The sequence below is a fragment of the Notolepis coatsorum genome, assembly GCF_963971535.1.
Source record: "Notolepis coatsorum genome assembly, chromosome: 6".
Taxonomy (NCBI): domain Eukaryota; kingdom Metazoa; phylum Chordata; class Actinopteri; order Aulopiformes; family Paralepididae; genus Notolepis; species Notolepis coatsorum.
In genome coordinates, this window is record NC_140170.1 from 17104316 (window position 1) to 17124924 (window position 20609).

Sequence of the window (20609 nt, forward strand, 5' to 3'; positions counted from 1 at the left end):
CAGGTATAAAGACACTATGGTAGTATTAATATGTACAGTGATACAGGTATAAAGACACTATGGTAGTATTAATATGTACAGTGATACAGGTATAAAGACACTATGGTAGTATTAATATGTACAGTGATACAGGTATAAAGACACTATGGTAGTATTAATATGTACAGTGATACAGGTATAAAGACACTATGGTAGTATTAATATGTACAGTGATACAGGTATAAAGACACTATGGTAGTATTAATATGTACAGTGATACAGGTATAAAGACACTGTGGTAGTATTAATATGTACAGGGATACAGGTATAAAGATATATGGTAGTATTAATATGTACAGTGATACAGGTATAAAGACACTGTGGTAGTATTAATATGTACAGGGATACAGGTATAAAGACACTATGGTAGTATTAATATGTACAGTGATGCAGGTATAAAGACACTATGGTAGTATTAATATGTACAGTGATACAGGTATAAAGACACTGTGGTAGTATTAATATGTACAGTGATACAGGTATACAGACACTATGGTAGTAAGTCATACTAACCAGCAGCGTAACTAGTAAGAGTAGGTAAGAGATATGTACAGATATAGATATAGTATTAATATGTACAGTGATACAGGTATAAAGACACTATGGTAGTAAGTCATACTAACCAGCAGCGTAACTAGTAAGAGTAGGTAAGAGATATGTACAGATATAGATATAGTATTAATATGTACAGTGATACAGGTATAAAGACGCTATTGTAACTGAGGGGTACAATTCGCTGACTGTATTGAGAGTATGGTATTATTAAACCACTACTTAGTTATGTACTTTAATTACTGGCCATACAGTACACAGTATATCTGGTGAACACCCACACAAGAATACGGCATAACAAAGAAAGTTCTATTTAGAGGTATTTATTATTAGAGCAGCAACGGTAGGTTACAGATTGAGAATTATGATTGCGCTTGTAAGGCGAAGAACACTTAAGTAGGTCAAGAGCGTAAGTCCATGAGCATAGTAAGATGGGTATAACTGACGCCACCTGTTGCATAGGAATTACATAAGGCACACTCGTAGTCAGCTGGAGATACTAAGGGGTTCCCTCCGGTTGTAAGCCAGCAGGGTAGAGGAATGTTCGGGAGCAAAGTCTGGGTCAACGAGGAATAAAGAAGCTCCAGCTACGGGAGTCGATGCATGTACTCCCCTTGATCGGCAGACAAAGCAGCAGCTATAATCCAAGTATGCACGACAGCATGGATGAAAGCTAGCCAGCCTCTGTGGTCCTAGAGGCTGGCTCGATGGTGCTCCTCACAGGGTAGATCCCACACAGCAGTGGGGTAGACGGTTCTCTGCTCCAGCAGCCACAGTACCAAAGCAATATAATCCAGCCGGAAAAGGCTCTGCATTCGCCGGTGTAGATTCTCCTGTGCACTATACTTCACATTTAACTAGGTTGAACTCGACGTTACTTCACTAAACTATGACACTTTTACTATCCTATTCGCACATGTTATAAGTGCTCTATTTAGACGCAAAGTTGCTCACTTCACTTGGTCGTTGACTCGTGGTGAAGGCTTTAACTTTGGGATAAGACTAGACTACTGCTGTATCCACCTGCGACGTATTTATACGTAAGGTGAATAATCTAGTGCCAACCTCAGTTCTGTCTCGTATTACTGCGCAAACCTGGACATGTTGAGACATGCCTTGGCGGTGGCTTTGAACTTGCCATTGGGGGTATGGCCGTTGGCGCCTAGGGGTCGCTGTCCAATAGGAGAACGAATATTATGGTCTGGCTTGTACCTAGGTAAAGGGATATTCCGTGTATATATACAAAGAATATACAAGGGATATCAAACGATATACAAATATTATACAAGGGATCTCAAGTAATAAATATATATATTCGGTTTAATCTGACCCTTTGTAACAGCCGCCTCCTAATTAGTCCGCACCTAATTAGATAAGCAGAGACAGATTAACCGTCTTGTCAACTACTCAATGTCTGTTGTGGGGAGTAGGGCAATTCACAAAGTCAGTGGGTCATGGTCGTCATCAAGGGAGTCAGGGAGCCTTGGCAACTCTATCAGCCTCGCCACGGGTCGGGTGTATGTCCGTCCCTGGACGAGAACTTCTGCCGCTCTGACCTTTCCGTCGGCACCAGTGATCACTTTGCTTACGCGGCCGGCCGGCCACATAGCTCGGGGTAGTGACTGGTCTATGATCATGACGACTGTGTCCACCTTTAAGTTGTCCCCGTCCTTGACCCGCTTCTGACGGGCTGGAAGGGATGGTAGGGGGCTTAGGAGGAAGCGGGCCTGAGACTGGTTGATCTGTGCTTGGCTGTGCCTCCACATCCTCCGTCTGTTCCTCTTGTTTGGTCTGTACCCCGTCTGAAGAGGGGCCGGTTCCGGCCGCCCCATCAAGGGGTCGCTTGGGGTGCTGGGTTCGAGGTCAGCTACGTCTGGAGCGCAGCTGAGGGGGGTGGAGTTCGGAACTCCCTCTTCTTGAGCCCACGGTTCTCTCACAGGCCTCTCGTCTAATGTCAATAGCCTCTCAACGGGCTGTACGAGAGAGTGGCCTGTGTCGCTCACCTTTGTGTGCAGGCAGCGTGTAGACGTGGGTTTACTGTCAAGTCCGTAGAGGGGGCCCTGGAGCGTCCACCCCAGTCGGGTCTGAACCGCGACTGGGCATCCTTTGGGTCCGATGTGGGCCGCCTCAATTGGGAGAATGAGGTCCGCGTGGTCGGAGCCTATGAGCAGGGTCGGTGTGGCGCCATCGATGAGCGGTATAGGTAGTCTGCGTAGGTGCTCGTACTTCGCCATCAGCTGTGGGATGGGGTAGGTGTACTGTGACAGGCCTATGTCGTGGCTGGTGAAGACGTTGGTGATGCTATACTGCTTCTCGGGCTGGTCCACCGCTGCTATCTTGAAAGAGACATTTTCACCCTTTATGGTCTTCTGGTCTCTTCTAATGGTACGTATTGTCATTGTTCCTTTGGCACCCCGCAGGCCCAACTGGGCTGCGGCGGAAGCGAGGAGGAGAGTCTTTTCAGACCCATCGTCTAGGACGGCGTAAGTGTCCAGGACCTTGTCCTCGTAGCTCAGAAGCACTCTGACCACTTTGATGAGCACTCGGGGGGTCCCGCTATGCTGGGGGTCTATGTGGAGCACTCCTGTTGGTGGGTTGCCTTGGATCTTCTGGGGTGGTGCCGACTCGCGGTCGTCCGAGTAGCACCGTGACTCCCAGTGTCTGCTGTAGCAGTCGGTACACCAGGGGGCGGTCTGGTGGATCTTCGGTACTGGTGCCACCGCCTCGGCCTGATACATCACCGTGACGGGCCCACTTTGTTGTCCTGGCGGACGCTTGTTGATGTCATGCAGGACCTCCAAGTGGGCGCCGTCACACTTGCTGCATCTCTTCTTTAAGCGGCACTCAGCTGCCATATGGCTGCGCGCGCAGCGGAAGCAGCGGCGGTTGGCCTTGATCCACTGACTCACCTCGTCCGTGGTCAGCTTCTTGAAAGTGTCACATTGATACAGCCGATGTTCCCCTTCACAGTACTGGCATTCAATCTTCCACTCCTCTTTCGTCGAGGGGGTGTTGTGGTTCTTGTGCTGCGGTACTGATTCGGCTTGGTGCATAACGGTCACTGACCGGCGGTTATCATTAGATCCCCGAGGTCCATCTCTTGGGCTTGGTCCACTCCACACGAACGTGTCCAGTCGTAGGCTGCTGACCTCCCTGGCGAGGAAATCAGATAGGTCTAGGAGGGATGCCTCTGGGCCGTTGGGGTCGCGGTGGTCTCTCTGCCGCCGAAAACGCTCTTGGCGGGCTGGAGGGAGCTTCTCTAGTATTCGTTCTACATTAGAGTTAGCATATAGTTCATGTCTCCCTTTTTCCCTTTGGGACCCCAGCATCCCTACCAGGGATTGTACCTTGATAGAGAGGTCATCCAATGCTCTATTGTCTTTGGCTGGGGGGAGACGGTCAATGTCTCTTATTTCTTGTATCACGTAGTCCCATATGCGTCCATAACGCTGGTCGAGGGCCACTAGAGCCGCGGAGTATGGTGTGCTTGAGTTGGAATATGCCAGCGCTATATTATGCGCTCTGGGCACCTTGAGATGCTTGAGGAGGATGGCATATTTGTACGAGTCATCGGGGACGTCGGACATCATAGTCTCCAAGCACATCCGTAATTCCGTGTACTGTGCTCTGTCCTCGCGCGTAAAGTCTGGGAACGTCGGTGTGCCAAGGTACGATGCCATGGATGGCTGGCACATCGGTGAGCGTTGGGGAAGAGGCCTCCTGGGCGAGTCTCCCCGTACGTGTTGTTGTGGGTTGGTACTTGGTGGGTACCAGGGGCCGGGTACCCAGATGCTGTTCCTCGGTGCTGACTGTAGGTCAAACTCACCCGTGAGTTGGGTCGGGGGTTTGTAGTGCAGTGGCTCGGGGCTGACGTCGGGGCTGTACTGGGCCTCCTGGTCCAGAGTACGTTGCTGCTGGTCGGGGCTGTACTGGGCCTCCTGGTCCAGAGTACGTTGCTGCTGGTCGGCTTGACATTCCTCCTCTTCCTCTTCCTCTGCTAGGTCCTGGAGTCTTCTAGTCAGTCTCTCGGCTACGTAGGCCGGTTCTTCCCGGTGGCTGGGTCTCGTATGGACCGGTCGGGGAGGGGGTTCGGAGACGTAGACAGGATCCTCCTGTTGGCGGGGTCCCGGGTCGCTTGGTCGGGTAGGGGAATGTGCCCTAGACCCTTGTCGTGATGATCTCCGGGAGCTCCGTGCGGAGAGAGGGGGTGTCGCCATGGCAATCAATTGTTCTACCATCTGCGCCTGCAGCCGGTCGCGCTCTGCTTCGCGCTGGGCATGGGCGGCGTCGAGCTGTGCTTCGGCGGCGGCGCGCTGTGCATCGGCGCGGCCTCTTTCAATGTTCTCTTCCGTCTGAAGGCGTCTGTTCTCCAGTCTTATGCGGTCGTCTTCACTCCTTTGTTGCGCCTGGAAGCGCTCTCGCTCGGTTGCAGCGTGTTCGCGCTCACTAAGGGCTTGCGCTTGGAGTTGCGCGTGAAGGCGCTCTCGTTGGTCTGCAGCTTGTTCGCGCTCGCTCGTCTGTTGAGCCTGGAGGCGTTCTCTTTCCATGGTAGAATGTTCGCGCTCACTTAGTTGTTGCGCTTGAAGTCGATCGCGTTCACCCTGAAGTCGATCGCGTTCGGTGGAGGCTGCCAGGGTGGCGATGAATGCCTGCGCCAGCATCTGGTCCGCTTCGCTGGGGGAAGACACTGACGGAGGTGATCGGCTTCTGGCAGTGCTCGTTGGAGATCTGTTCTCTGGGCGCGCCTCGAGATCCATCTCCTGGGCGCGCTTCTCTTCTCTTGGTTGTGTGTCGGGTTCTGTCCCCGGAGCGCTTTCTTTATCCTGGAGCTCTCCGGGGACTATTCCGTTGACGTTGTCTGGGGGTATAGTCATGTCATGTCCCCCCTGGTCCCCCCCGTGGGCTTGGTCAGTTTCGTTAGAACTAGGGATGCTCGATATTGGCTTTTTTACCGATACCGATATTCCGATATTGTCCAACTCTTAATTTCCGATACCGATATCAACCGATATCAACCGATACCGATATATGCAGGGTTTCCCCGTCCAAAAAACTGAATAATTTCAGGTAACTAATAATTTCACTGGATATATATATAACAAATATTGTTATTGTTTTTAATTTTTTTTAAACCGATACCGATATTTTCCGATATCACATTTTACTGCCGATATCGGCCGATAATATCGGTCGGCCGATAATATCGGACATCCCTAGTTAGAACCCACTGGGGTCTCTACTGGCAGGGTCGTCTGGTCGGTAGGATTTGACATGCTTTGACTATCCGCTTTATCCGCATTTAACGTCTGTATAAAGCTAGGTATTAGACTGACAGCGTATGCCTCTAGATAGGGAGGTGGCTGACGTCTGCGCTGCAGGCGTTCTAGCTTGGGAGAGCAGCCTGGGGAGTGTTCACCGCTGGCCATGGTTAATATCAATATTATATTTAGATATTACACTGATATTCATCCGGTTCGAAGGACCAATTGTAACTGAGGGGTACAATTCCCTGACTGTATTGAGAGTATGGTATTATTAAACCACTACTTAGTTATGTACTTTAATTACTGGCCATACAGTACACGGTATATCTGGTGAACACCCACACAAGAATACGGCATAACAAAGAAAGTTCTATTTAGAGGTATTTATTATTAGAGCAGCAACGGTAGGTTACAGATTGAGAATTATGATTGCGCTTGTAAGGCGAAGAACACTTAAGTAGGTCAAGAGCGTAAGTCCATGAGCATAGTAAGATGGGTATAACTGACGCCACCTGTTGCATAGGAATTACATAAGGCACACTCGTAGTCAGCTGGAGATACTAAGGGGTTCCCTCCGGTTGTAAGCCAGCAGGGTAGAGGAATGTTCGGGAGCAAAGTCTGGGTCAACGAGGAATAAAGAAGCTCCAGCTACGGGAGTCGATGCATGTACTCCCCTTGATCGGCAGACAAAGCAGCAGCTATAATCCAAGTATGCACGACAGCATGGATGAAAGCTAGCCAGCCTCTGTGGTCCTAGAGGCGGGCTCGATGGTGCTCCTCACAGGGTAGATCCCACACAGCAGTGGGGTAGACGGTTCTCTGCTCCAGCAGCCACAGTACCAAAGCAATATAATCCAGCCGGAAAAGGCTCTGCATTCGCCGGTGTAGATTCTCCTGTGCACTATACTTCACATTTAACTAGGTTGAACTCGACGTTACTTCACTAAACTATGACACTTTTACTATCCTATTCGCACATGTTATAAGTGCTCTATTTAGACGCAAAGTTGCTCACTTCACTTGGTCGTTGACTCGTGGTGAAGGCTTTAACTTTGGGATAAGACTAGACTACTGCTGTATCCACCTGCGACGTATTTATACGTAAGGTGAATAATCTAGTGCCAACCTCAGTTCTGTCTCGTATTACTGCGCAAACCTGGACATGTTGAGACATGCCTTGGCGGTGGCTTTGAACTTGCCATTGGGGGTATGGCCGTTGGCGCCTAGGGGTCGCTGTCCAATAGGAGAACGAATATTATGGTCTGGCTTGTACCTAGGTAAAGGGATATTCTGTGTATATATACAAAGAATATACAAGGGATATCAAACGATATACAAATATTATACAAGGGATCTCAAGTAATAAATATATATATTCGGTTTAATCTGACCCTTTGTAACAACTATGGTAGTATTAATATGTACAGTGATGCAGGTATAAAGACACTATGGTAGTATTAATATGTACAGTGATACAGGTATAAAGACACTGTGGTAGTATTAATATGTACAGTGATACAGGTATAAAGACACTATGGTAGTAAGTCATACTAACCAGCAGCGTAACTAGTAAGAGTAGGTAAGAGATATGTACAGATATAGATATATATGATGACTATATGATTACAGTGTAGGACGGTTGTAGACAGTGAAAGCAGCAGGTGTAAAAAAAGAAGAGTGTAAAAAAATACATTTAAAGATTATATAACCTTTATTTAATGGTTAATATTTTGATAGAATAGAATAGAATAGAAATACTTGAATCATCCCGAGGGAAATTTGACACTACACAAATCGCTCACATTAAAATCGTTTAGACATTTAAACAGAAGAAAGTCACGAATAAGAATAACAAAACAAATTGCCTTAGAATAAGAATAAAATAGGCTTAAGAATAAGATAATAATAATAATAATAATAATAATAATAATAATAATAATAATAATAATAATAATAATAATAATAATAATAATAATAATAATAATAATAATAATAATAATAATAATAATAATAATAATAATAATAATAATAATAATAAAATAATAATAATAATAATAATAATAATAATAGAGTACGGACCGGGATTCACATTTCGTATGTTGTGTATATACATTCTAGTAGAAAATATACAGTAAAAATATACAGAAGTCTACAGGGAGTCTACAGTATAGGTGTAATATTGAACAGTGTTGTTATCAACTTATTTGTGTCCCCCACTCTCAGTCCGCTGCCCCCGCAGGTCACAGCGTAGAACAACATCCTCAGTATGCTTGTACAGACGTAATCTGTCAAATAATACAGTGAATTTTTTTTTACAGTGATAGGTATAAATTCAGTATACTGTGGACAACAGAGGTCAAAGTTCATACAGTGTGTGTAGCAGAGCCTAGGGTGAAGTCAACAGAGGTCAAAGTTCATACAGTGTGTGTAGCAGAGCCTATATAGGGTGAAGTCAACAGAGGTCAAAGTTCATACAGTGTGTGTAGCAGAGCCTATATAGGGTGAAGTCAACAGAGGTCAAAGTTCATACAGTGTGTGTAGCAGAGCCTATATAGGGTGAAGTCAACAGAGGTCAAAGTTCATACAGTGTGTGTAGCAGAGCCTATATAGGGTGAAGGCAACGGAGTTCAGTCAAGGTGGAGAAGGTGGAATAGCTACTCCTGGCAAGGAATTCAGTTCAGTGTGTGTGTGTGTGTGTGTGTGTGTGTGTGTGTGTGTGTGTGTGTGTGTGTGTGTGTGTGTGTGTGTGTGTGTGTGTGTGTGTGTGTGTGTGTGTGTGTGTGTGTGTGTGTGTGTGTGGGGGGGGGGGGGGGGGGAGTAGAACTGTTACGGGGGGAGTAGAACTGTTACACAAACAAACCCTTTATAGGATTATAAAACTATTGGGAACTGAACATCCTAATGACGTTGTTGCAACGGTGCAGTTTAATAATAGAATCCTGAGAAGCCCCCCCCCCCCCCCCCCCAGCTAAATGTGGGCACCTGACGTGTCATATTGTCAAAACTACACAGACAAAAGCGAGTCATGTGATTCTTGTTGCAGGAAAATTGGAACATAAACACGTCACTTTAGACACTTTAATTTCCTGTGTGGAGAGTTTCATCCTCGGCCGTAAGGCTGTAAGTGTATTACTGCACTTTATATATGGGCAGGCTAAGTTAATAATAATAATAATAATAATAATAATAATAATAATAATAATAATAATAATAATAATAATAATAATAATAATAATAATAATAATAATAATAATAATAATAATAATAATAATAATAATAATAATAATAATAATAATAATAATAATAATAATAATAATAATAATAATAATAATAATAATAATAATAATAATAATAATAATAATAATAAATTGTATTTGTATTGCACTTTTTGTTCACTAGGATCCCAAAGTTCTACAAGGTTAAAAACAGTTAAAAAAAGAATTATTTGTAAAAAAAAAAAAGAAAAAAAAAAAGGCATACAGAATAAAAACAAGATAAAAATAGAACATAAAAAAAAAAATCCAGGCTCTGTGGTGCCCTCAGCTGGATGGAGAGGCTGTTCCACAGGCGGGAGCCGGGTACTGGGGACCTGGAGGAGCAGGCTACCTGCGGATCTGAGGGTGCGGGTGGAGGATTGTGGAGTGATGAGTTCCTGAAGGTAGAGGGGTGCGTGTCCGTTTATGCAGTTATGGGTGATCGTAAGGATTTTGTAGTTGATCCGGGATGAGACGGGGAGCCAGTGTAGTGAGTGGAGGATGGGGGTTATGTGATCGTGTTTACGGACTCTCATCAGGATCCTGGCAGCGCTGTTCTGGATGTACAGTAGTGCAGCTCTTGGATGCTCTTGCCAGGAATCCCGTATGAAGAGTCTGTTACAGTAATCCAGTCTTGAGGAGACAAAGGCACGGACAAGCTTCTCTGCGTCCGACAGGGTTAGAGTGGGACGGAGTTTGGATATATTTCTTAGGTGATAGAATGAGGTCTTGCAGAGGTGTTTTATGTGGATGTTGAAGGTCAGGTGGGGGTCAAATCGAACCCCCAGATTTGTGACTGAGGGGGAGAGGGGGATGACCTGGCCGTCAAAGGTGAGATGATGGGATATGGATGGATACTGAACCTGGTGAGGGGTGCCAATGAGAAGTGCCTCGGTTTTTTTTTTGCTGTTTAGTTGGAGGAATTTGCTGTTCATCCATGATGCCTTTATCTCCCCAAGGTTAGCCATTTGGTGCTGACACGAAGGAATAGGATCAGGGGCGTTGGTCCTACGGAACCAGTGGGTATGATCTCTGCACGCCTTAGGCTGGAGTTCATGTATCTCTCACTGAGACATGATGTTGGTGCGTTCATGAACGCCTGGGGACTGGGGAATGCACTGTGTACTGTGGGGGAGGAGGGGCTGAGCGTATGCATTTGACTGTCAAGTGTGTTTATGTGCGCTGAAGGAAAATGTTGAGATATATGGGGGGGTGTGGGGTGTGTGTGTGTGCGTGTGTGTGCGTGTGTGTGTGTGTGTGTGCGTGTGTGTGTGTGTGCGTGCGTGTGTGTGTGTGTCTGTAGGTGAGCGAGCGTGTGTGAGTGTGTGTGTTGGTTTTATGAAGATGCTGTGAGTTTTCTTTTGTCTCATTTTTTAGTTGAGATGTTTTAATAAAGAATATCAAAAGTCTCTCCTCTCCTCCTCCTCTCTCCTCTCCTCCTCCTGTCTCCTTGTCATCCTCTCTCCTCTCCCTCTTCCTGTCTCCTCTTCATCCTCTCTCCTCTTCATCCTGTCTCCTCTTCATCCTCTCTCCTCTTCATCCTCTCTCCTCTCCTCCTCCTCTCTCCTCTTCATCCTCTCTCCTCCTCCTCTCTCCTCTTCATCCTCTCTCCTCTCCTCCTCCTCTCTCCTCTCCTCCTCCTGTCTCCTCTCCTCCTCCTCTCCTCCTCCTCTCTCCTCTTCATCCTCTCTCCTCATCCTCTCTCCTCTTCATCCTCTCTCCTCTCCTCCTCCTCTCTCCTCTTCATCCTCTCTCCTCCTCCTCTCTCTTCTTCATCCTCTCTCCTCTCCTCCTCCTCTCTCCTCTCCTCTTCCTGTCTCCTCTCCTCCTCCTCTCTCCTCTCCTCTACCTGTCTCCTCTCCTCCTCCTCACTCCTCCTCATCCTCTCTCCTCTCAGTCAGTCGAGCACTAAAGGAGGATGACATGTTCTGCTCTACCAGCTGATCTTTAAGAGTCAGTCGAGCACTAAAGGAGGAGGACATGTTCTGCTCTACCAGCTGATCTTTAAGAGTCAGTCGAGCACTAAAGGAGGAGGATGACATGTTCTGCTCTACCAGCTGATCTTTAAGAGTCAGTCGAGCACTAAAGGAGGAGGATGACATGTTCTGCTCTACCAGCTGATCTTTAAGAGTCAGTCGAGCACTAAAGGAGGATGATGACATGTTCTGCTCTACCAGCTGATCTTTAAGAGTCAGTCGAGCACTAAAGGAGGATGACATGTTCTGCTCTACCAGCTGATCTTTAAGAGTCAGTCGAGCACTAAAGGAGGAGGATGACATGTTCTGCTCTACCAGCTGATCTTTAAGAGTCAGTCGAGCACTAAAGGAGGATGACATGTTCTGCTCTACCAGCTGATCTTTAAGAGTCAGTCGAGCACTAAAGGAGGATGATGACATGTTCTGCTCTACCAGCTGATCTTTAAGAGTCAGTCGAGCACTAAAGGAGGATGATGACATGTTCTGCTCTACCAGCTGATCTTTAAGAGTCAGTCGAGCACTAAAGGAGGAGGACATGTTCTGCTCTACCAGCTGATCTTTAAGAGTCAGTCGAGCACTAAAGGAGGATGACATGTTCTGCTCTACCAGCTGATCTTTAAGAGTCAGTCGAGCACTAAAGGAGGATGATGACATGTTCTGCTCTACCAGCTGATCTTTAAGAGTCAGTCGAGCACTAAAGGAGGATGACATGTTCTGCTCTACCAGCTGATCTTTAAGAGTCAGTCGAGCACTAAAGGAGGATGATGACATGTTCTGCTCTACCAGCTGATCTTTAAGAGTCAGTCGAGCACTAAAGGATGATGACATGTTCTGCTCTACCAGCTGATCTTTAAGAGTCAGTCGAGCACTAAAGGAGGATGACATGTTCTGCTCTACCAGCTGATCTTTAAGAGTCAGTCGAGCACTAAAGGAGGAGGATGACATGTTCTGCTCTACCAGCTGATCTTTAAGAGTCAGTCGAGCACTAAAGGAGGAGGATGACATGTTCTGCTCTACCAGCTGATCTTTAAGAGTCAGTCGAGCACTAAAGGAGGATGATGACATGTTCTGCTCTACCAGCTGATCTTTAAGAGTCAGTCGAGCACTAAAGGAGGATGACATGTTCTGCTCTACCAGCTGATCTTTAAGAGTCAGTCGAGCACTAAAGGAGGATGACATGTTCTGCTCTACCAGCTGATCTTTAAGAGTCAGTCGAGCACTAAAGGAGGAGGATGACATGTTCTGCTCTACCAGCTGATCTTTAAGAGTCAGTCGAGCACTAAAGGAGGAGGATGACATGTTCTGCTCTACCAGCTGATCTTTAAGAGTCAGTCGAGCACTAAAGGAGGAGGATGACATGTTCTGCTCTACCAGCTGATCTTTAAGAGTCAGTCGAGCACTAAAGAGGGTAAATGAAGTAGAAAGGAACCCTCTGCCCGCCAGCTGTCACTCTATCATCGCTCCCCGGAGAGTTCTGCTGCCAGGGGAGCAGCGATGCCACGCTAACATCGTTTATTTATTTATTCGTTTATTTCCAACTGTAAAATCCCCTACCTCTCTGTACCCGGTTTATTTTTCCTCATATTTTTATATTCAGAGATATTGTTTACACTGTTTATCTTTCTCATATTTCTGTATTCAGATCTAATTATGTTGCCTATATTATGTATGTCTTTCTCCTTCTATTACCCTGCACATACCTGTACCTCCCCTCCCAATACATGCCTATATATATATATGGTATATACAGCATTATTGTACATGCTATCATACAGAGTTATATGGGTAGACTAGAGTATGAGGCAGGTAGTTATGATTATTATATTTATTACTATGATTATATGGATGTTCGATATTGGCTTTCTTACCAATAACCGATATACCTATATTGTTCAACTCTTAATTTCCGATGCCGATATCAACCGATATATGCGGTGTCCCCCCCCCCAAAAAACGGAATAATCTTAGGTAATTAACATTACATATCTCTTGTTGTGGAATTAACACAACATTATGCATGCTTTTGATAATAAATAAAATAAGAATTTGTTCTTACTTGCTTGCCTGGGTAAATGAAGGTTAAATAAATGTAAAAAATTATTAAAAAAAATATATAATAAAAGATTATTTAAAAAAAAATTACAGATATTTTCCGATATTACATTTTAATGCCAATATCGGACGTCCCTGATTACAATGTGACGCAGTTGTAGAGCCTCGCCTCTGGGACCACATCTGTCCCCCCCCCTCCTGTCTCCCTCTCAGAACCCCCCCCCCTCCTGCCCCCCCCCTCCTGTCTCCCTCTCAGAACCCCCCCCCTCCTGCCCCCCCCCCCCTCCTGTCTCCCTCTCAGAACCCCCCCCCCTCCTGTCCCCCCCCTCCTGTCTCTTTCTCAGAACCCCCCCCCCTCCTGTCCCCCCCCTCCTGTCTCCCTCTCAGAACCCCCCCCTCCTGTCCCCCCCTCCTGTCTCCCTCTCAGAACCCCCCCCCCTCCTGTCCCCCCCCCTCCTGTCTCCCTCTCAGAACCCCCCTCCTGTCCCCCCCTCCTGTCTCCCTCTCAGAACCCCCCCCCTCCTGTCTCCCTCTCAGAACCCCCCCTCCTGTCTCCCTCTCAGAACCCCCCCCCCTCCTGTCCCCCCCCCCTCCTGTCTCCCTCTCAGAACCCCCCCCCTCCTGTCCCCCCCCCTCCTGTCTCCCTCTCAGAACCCCCCCCCTCCTGTCCCCCCCCCCTCCTGTCTCCCTCTCAGAACCCCCTCCCTCCTGTCCCCCCCCCTCCTGTCTCCCTCTCAGAACCCCCCCCTCCTGTCTCCCTCTCAGAACCCCCCCCCTCCTGTCTCCCTCTCAGAACCCCCCCCCCCTCCTGTCCCCCCCCTCCTGTCTCCCTCTCAGAACCCCCCCCCTCCTGTCCCCCCCTCCTGTCTCTCTCTCAGAACCCCCTCCCTCCTGTCCCCCCCCCTCCTGTCTCCCTCTCAGAACCCCCCCCCCCCTCCTGCCCCCCCCCCCTCCTGTCTCCCTCTCAGAACCCCCCCCCTCCTGTCTCCCTCTCAGAACCCCCCCCCCCTCCTGTCCCCCCCCTCCTGTCTCCCTCTCAGAACCCCCCCTCCTGTCCCCCCTCCTGTCTCTCTCTCAGAACCCCCTCCCTCCTGTCCCCCCCCTCCTGTCTCCCTCTCAGAACCCCCCCCTCCTGTCTCCCTCTCAGAACCCCCCCCCCTCCTGTCCCCCCCTCCTGTCTCCCTCTCAGAACCCCCCCTCCTGTCCCCCCCCTCCTGTCTCCCTCTCAGAACCCCCCCTCCTGTCTCCCTCTCAGAACCCCCCCCCCCCTCCTGTCCCCCCCCTCCTGTCTCCCTCTCAGAACCCCCCCCTCCTGTCCCCCCCCTCCTGTCTCCCTCTCAGAACCCCCCCCTCCTGTCTCCCTCTCACCACTGTTTCGATAAAGAAAAACATTCTCACAGATATTACGTTCTGAGATGACAAATGATGTAATTAGAGACACCATTCTTCTGACCCACGACCCTGATGACGGGGGGGGGGGGGGGGGGGCGAAGGATCTGAAGGACCTGAACTCCACTGGTTGCTCCTCCTCCTCGTGTGATGAACCCCCCCCCCCCCCCCCCCCCCCCGCCTCCGGTCAATGGTCTCCAACTACAAGACCCCTCCTCTGCTCTGCCTCCTCTGGCCGCCTCAGACCCACTCCTCCTCTCCGAGCTCCGCGAGGGTCATCGAAGAGAAGCCGCCTGTTCTCGGTCCTCTCTCCACAATGGTGGAACGAACCATATATATAAGGGAGGGTGGTTTCCTCTGCATGGAAAATGAAATATGGGACAATATTGATTTATTTCCATGACAAGATACGACATGATACAGTCCTCATATCCCTCCTAGTTACACACAGTCCTCATATCCCTCCTAGTTACACACAGTCCTCATATCCCTCCTAGTTACACACAGTCCTCATATCCCTCCTAGTTACACACAGTCCTCATATCCCTCCTAGTTACACACAGTCCTCATATCCCTCCTAGTTACACACAGTCCTCATATCCCTCCTAGTTACACACAGTCCTCATATCTCTCCTAGTTACACACAGTCCTCATATCTCTCCTAGTTACACACAGTCCTCATATCTCTCCTAGTTACACACAGTCCTCATATCTCTCCTAGTTACATACAGTCCTCATATCCCTCCTAGTTACACACAGTCCTCATATCTCTCCTAGTTACACACAGTCCTCATATCCCTCCTAGTTACACACAGTCCTCATATCTCTCCTAGTTACACACAGTCCTCATATCTCTCCTAGTTACACACAGTCCTCATATCCCTCCTAGTTACACACAGTCCTCATATCTCTCCTAGTTACACACAGTCCTCATATCCCCCCTAGTTACACACAGTCCTCATATCCCTCCTAGTTACACACAGTCCTCATATCCCTCCTAGTTACACACAGTCCTCATACCTCTCCTAGTTACACACAGTCCTCATATCCCTCCTAGTTACACACAGTCCTCATATCCCTCCTAGTTACACACAGTCCTCATATCCCTCCTAGTTACACACAGTCCTCATATCCCTCCTAGTTACACACAGTCCTCATATCCCTCCTAGTTACACACAGTCCTCATATCCCTCCTAGTTACACACAGTCCTCATATCCCTCCTAGTTACACACAGTCCTCATATCCCTCCTAGTTACACACAGTCCTCATATCCCTCCTAGTGACACACAGTCCTCATATCCCTCCTAGTTACACACAGTCCTCATATCTCTCCTAGTTACACACAGTCCTCATATCTCTCCTAATTACACACAGTCCTCATATCCCTCCTAGTTACACACAGTCCTCATACCTCTCCTAGTTACACACAGTCCTCATATCCCTCCTAGTTACACACAGTCCTCATATCCTCCTAGTTACACACAGTCCTCATATCCCTCCTAGTTACACACAGTCCTCATATCCCTCCTAGTTACACACAGTCCTCATATCCCTCCTAGTTACACACAGTCCTCATATCCCTCCTAGTGACACACAGTCCTCATATCCCTCCTAGTTACACACAGTCCTCATATCCCTCCTAGTTACACACAGTCCTCATATCCCTCCTAGTGACACACAGTCCTCATATCCCTCCTAGTTACACACAGTCCTCATATCCCTCCTAGTTACACACAGTCCTCATATCCCTCCTAGTGACACACAGTCCTCATATCCCTCCTAGTTACACACAGTCCTCATATCCCTCCTAGTTACACACAGTCCTCATATCCCTCCTAGTTACACACAGTCCTCATATCTCTCCTAGTTACAAACAGTCATCATATCCCTCCTAGTTACACACAGTCCTCATATCCCTCCTAGTTACACACAGTCCTCATATCTCTCCTAGTTACACACAGTCCACCACACATGTATTTCATCAGAGAGGTCAGAGGTCAGGGTCGCCCACAGTGCAGCGCCCCCCTGGAGCAGTTTTGAGGTTCAGTGCCTTGCTCAAGGGCACTTAGGCAGAGATGGCGAGCACCGTAGATATATAATACCACCCACCCTTCAGTCACCAGCTCACAGCTGGAATACACCCTCCCGTCAGCGGCGGGGATCGAACCAGCGACCTGCTGCCGGATACTGCCCGGCCCTCTTTACCTCTGGGACACCCTGCCTCCTCCGCATGCCAGCACTAAACGCTCCAGTTAAACACTAAAGTGCGAAGGCAGGCCGCCAGCCCGGCGCGAGAAAGACGGTGTCGTTGCACTCCGACCGCAGCAGTAGAGTGTCAAGAGGGCTGCCAGTCTATTGATTGTACCAGTAGGCGAGGTGTCAGCGACCGGTCAAGTAATAAATCAAGAGAGAGCGACCGGTCAAGTGATAAATCACACCGGCCTGAGACATACCCCACTCGACCGTCGAAGAGCTGTGCATTACAGGTGCCATGGAGACCGGGTAGAACCCAGAGGCTCACCTCGCAGCCCGTCTCTGGAGCGTCCCGCTTGCAGGGGTGTAAGGTACTTGAGTAGTTGTACTTTGTTACAATACTTAAGTACTTTTTTATGGGGGGATTTGTACTTTACTCAATACTTTTTACTCCTTACATTTAAAATGCAGACCTACCAAGTACATCTCGCAGGTTCAACCATTTTAATTAGTGTTTCTCTGGCTTAACTAACGTTCTGTCTCATTAGGGGCTCTGCTTGGCATCACTCTGCACTCTCTCGCATACGTGCACGTGCACTGAATAAATTCCACAAATGTACCTTTAATACCAGTATTAGTCTGACCACACCCCTCATCAGCTTACCTTCATAAGCAGGTGTGTGGTCACCTGCTCTCCTCCTTCTCGCTTTCACCACAAGGAAGTGCCTGGTAGTACCCCACTTGACTTGTTAGTTGAAAAGAGTTGTGACGAGTTTACATTGTGCTTAATTTTTTCTTCTCTCACATCTGTTGTAAAGAAAGAGTTTGGGTCATAATGTATTCCGCAGAGAGTAGACCCGCTAGACCTACTCTTCACCAGCGGTTCTCCATTCCCGCCTCCGTCGTGCGCCTTGGTGCTGGGCTGTTGCCACTTTCGTGGTTGCCGACCCAGCCCAGGAGGCAGCCGATGGATAGTTTGCCTCTCCGAAGAGCCGAGGAGTCGGTGCCGTCGCTCCGGCGATGGCCTGATCTCGACTCTGGTTCCTCTGGTTCCGGGGAATCGCCCGTTGGTGAACAGGGGGTTATCTTGGAGCCAGAGGATTTGCGACGCAAACTTTTTCGCGTCTGCCCGTTCACGTCGCAAGATGGTAGCATGCAGACGCGAACGGCCTGGGTTGGGGAACTGCTGGAGACCAGCGAAGATGCGTCCGGCTCTGGATTTCCAATGGAAACTGAGGACTTCATGGAAGAGGCGGACGGATTTTTGTATGATGGCCCCGTGGAGGAGAGTATCCCTCCTCAGGAGACCCCGGAGGGGGGGGAAATGGCTCCATGGGGCTCCCTGTTCGAGGAACCACCTTGGCCTCATCAGCAGGATGCCCTACTGTCGGCCACATCAGACTGTGGCTCCTTAACCAGTCGCAGCCTGCCTGCATGTGAGGGATGCGGGGTCGGTGGAGGAAGGTCCGCAGGGGGAACTGCGGGCTATGTTTCCCGAGCTCATGGCGGTAGCCGCCGCCGCAAACGGCGTGCCGCTGCCGCTGCCATTGCCTGCACTTGTCCCTGATGATCTCATAGGTCATCCCTGGCAGCGTCCCCCAGTGAGAGGGGTGGACGTTGTCTACCCATTTTTCCCCTCAATGGGGGCCTATGTTCGTCGGGGTCAGGCGGTGTCCAACATCATGGGACTAACTCCGCCTACGTACCAGTTACGCGGGTGTCGGGGTTAGTCAAAGGTATGGGGGAGGGCGTGGCCTCGGCTTGACAGTCCGATGGCCGCGCTCCTCTGTCCGGATATGGTGTGGGGAACCCCTATGCAAGCCGGTTCCCTCCAGGGGAAATCGGCTAGGCGATTGGCTTATTGGGGTGACCAGTCATTCATCGCTGGTACACAATCGCTGGCTGCGGCGTCTAACATCGCCCACCTGGCTAGATTTGTAATCAGGGATCATGACGGGCGGCACGGATCTGAACGAGGTGAAATGCGATCAGATCACCCAGGCTGCGGGAGCTGTCCTGCACCTTTCCCAGGTGCTGGCCATAGCCATGGGGAAAGTGCGCGCCCTGGCCACCCTGGGCCAGCGTCATCTTTGGCTGGAGCAGGCCCGTGTGCCAGAGAAGAAGAGAGCTCCTCTTCTGACGGCCGCCCTCTCCGACCGCTGGCCTATTCGGGAAGGCCCTGCGGTTGATGACCTCAACATGCAGAGAGATGGCAGAGGAGAGGTCCATTCTCCAACCCCATTTTCCGCCTCCCGTCCTTGCCGGTGGAGTCAGAAGGCTTCCGCGACGTCGAGCTGTCTCCGTCGCCGCTACCACTGCCTCCGCCGCCGCTGCTGGCCCTTCCAAGAGGGCCAGGGGACGAAACGGCGCTTCTGCCACCGCCGGCCCATCCACGACCGGAGGAGACGGTAGGGAACGTCGTGTCCAGCAGACAGTAACCTACCGTCTCTCCGGGGCTCCTCGGGGTGGCAAGACTCGAGCGGCGCGAGGTGGCAGACGCCGCTGAGTGACTTTTCCCCTCTGTATCCCCTCTCTTTTACACCCTCCCCGGCCCCTCTATGATTTTGTGCCTTAGAACACGTTATAAATAAAAAAGTTCCCCGATATAAGGGGGACTGTGTTTTGGCCGAACAAACTGTGTGTTTCTTCAACAATTCATATGGTGGGGTTGTGTATATATGAATCTGCCCTTTTACGTTGTGAGATGAGTCGTGTTGTGTTACGAGGTTAAGCAAGGTCTGCAACATACACTCAGTAATGGGTTCTATTAGCTTGATGCTCCACATGCAGGTAGAAACTGGTGTTATTCCATTGCTTGAACTAAGTATGTGTCTCACAATGCTGTGTTGTTTAGTTGCAGTAATACTCGTACACGCACATTCCACGGCCTAGCCGTTTACTCTCGGTCAGCGTTTTTTGCTATGTACGACATAGTCAACGGGTGTAGGATTCTCACACAGGCGACTTGTGTTTTGTTGTAAAATCCTGTTCACATTTTTGTGGGTAGCGGGCATTGTATTAGCTTATGCTATGCATTGCATTCTATTGGAGGTTTTCAAAATGGCTACGGTTGTTTTCTGTGTGTAGGGTATGAAGTGTGTTTTCGTGAGGGGGTGTCGAATAAACCCCTCCTTTTCCCACTTGATTGGTTTAGGGGATTTTTGATCTCTTCTGCTGAGCCAGTCAGGGCCAAGCCGGTGGGACGTCTTGGCAGGGGGGGGGGGGGGGGAGGGTTATTCTGCCGACTCCTATTACAAGACAGGAGCCGGCAGGTTTCCCCGCCCGTTGTAGCGGTGTTGCTATGGCGACGCCTTCCATGAGTTGAGGTGTCTTAAAGGTGTCGAGTTAGGGCGTAGGGCTCACAGTTCTGCTGCGCCCGATTTATGTGTGAACTTGAGTCGGTTGGTCACGTGACTCACAGTTGGCATATCTTTTTCATGACTATAAACTCATGTGGGAAGGTGTTTCTGGGAGGGTCTGGTCTTACACTCTGATTAAAAAGAGTGACTGGATTAAAATCATGTGAAAACGGGTTTTTTACTCCCAGCTGTGCAGTTGGTTCATACGGGTGATGCTTTTTCTTTATTATTATAAAGAGTTGGATGTGTCTATATGGATTGGAAATGAGGGTCCCTGATGGAAACAAGACTAACGTCTTTCTCAGGTCTGCCTCCCCTTAACCAATTATGTGTATTGCGCTGTACTGGGTTGTACCCTTTCTGCAAACTGTTGGGTAAAGTTTTTCATTCATTCATTCATGGAGTTGATTGCATCTCGCCCCTCTTGTCGTTCCCCTGGGCGTCTTGGGGATTCAATAAGATGGTCTAACCAGCCTATTGTTGATGTGGGTATGTCAAAACGCACACGTAGTGCTAGCTCAGGATGTTCT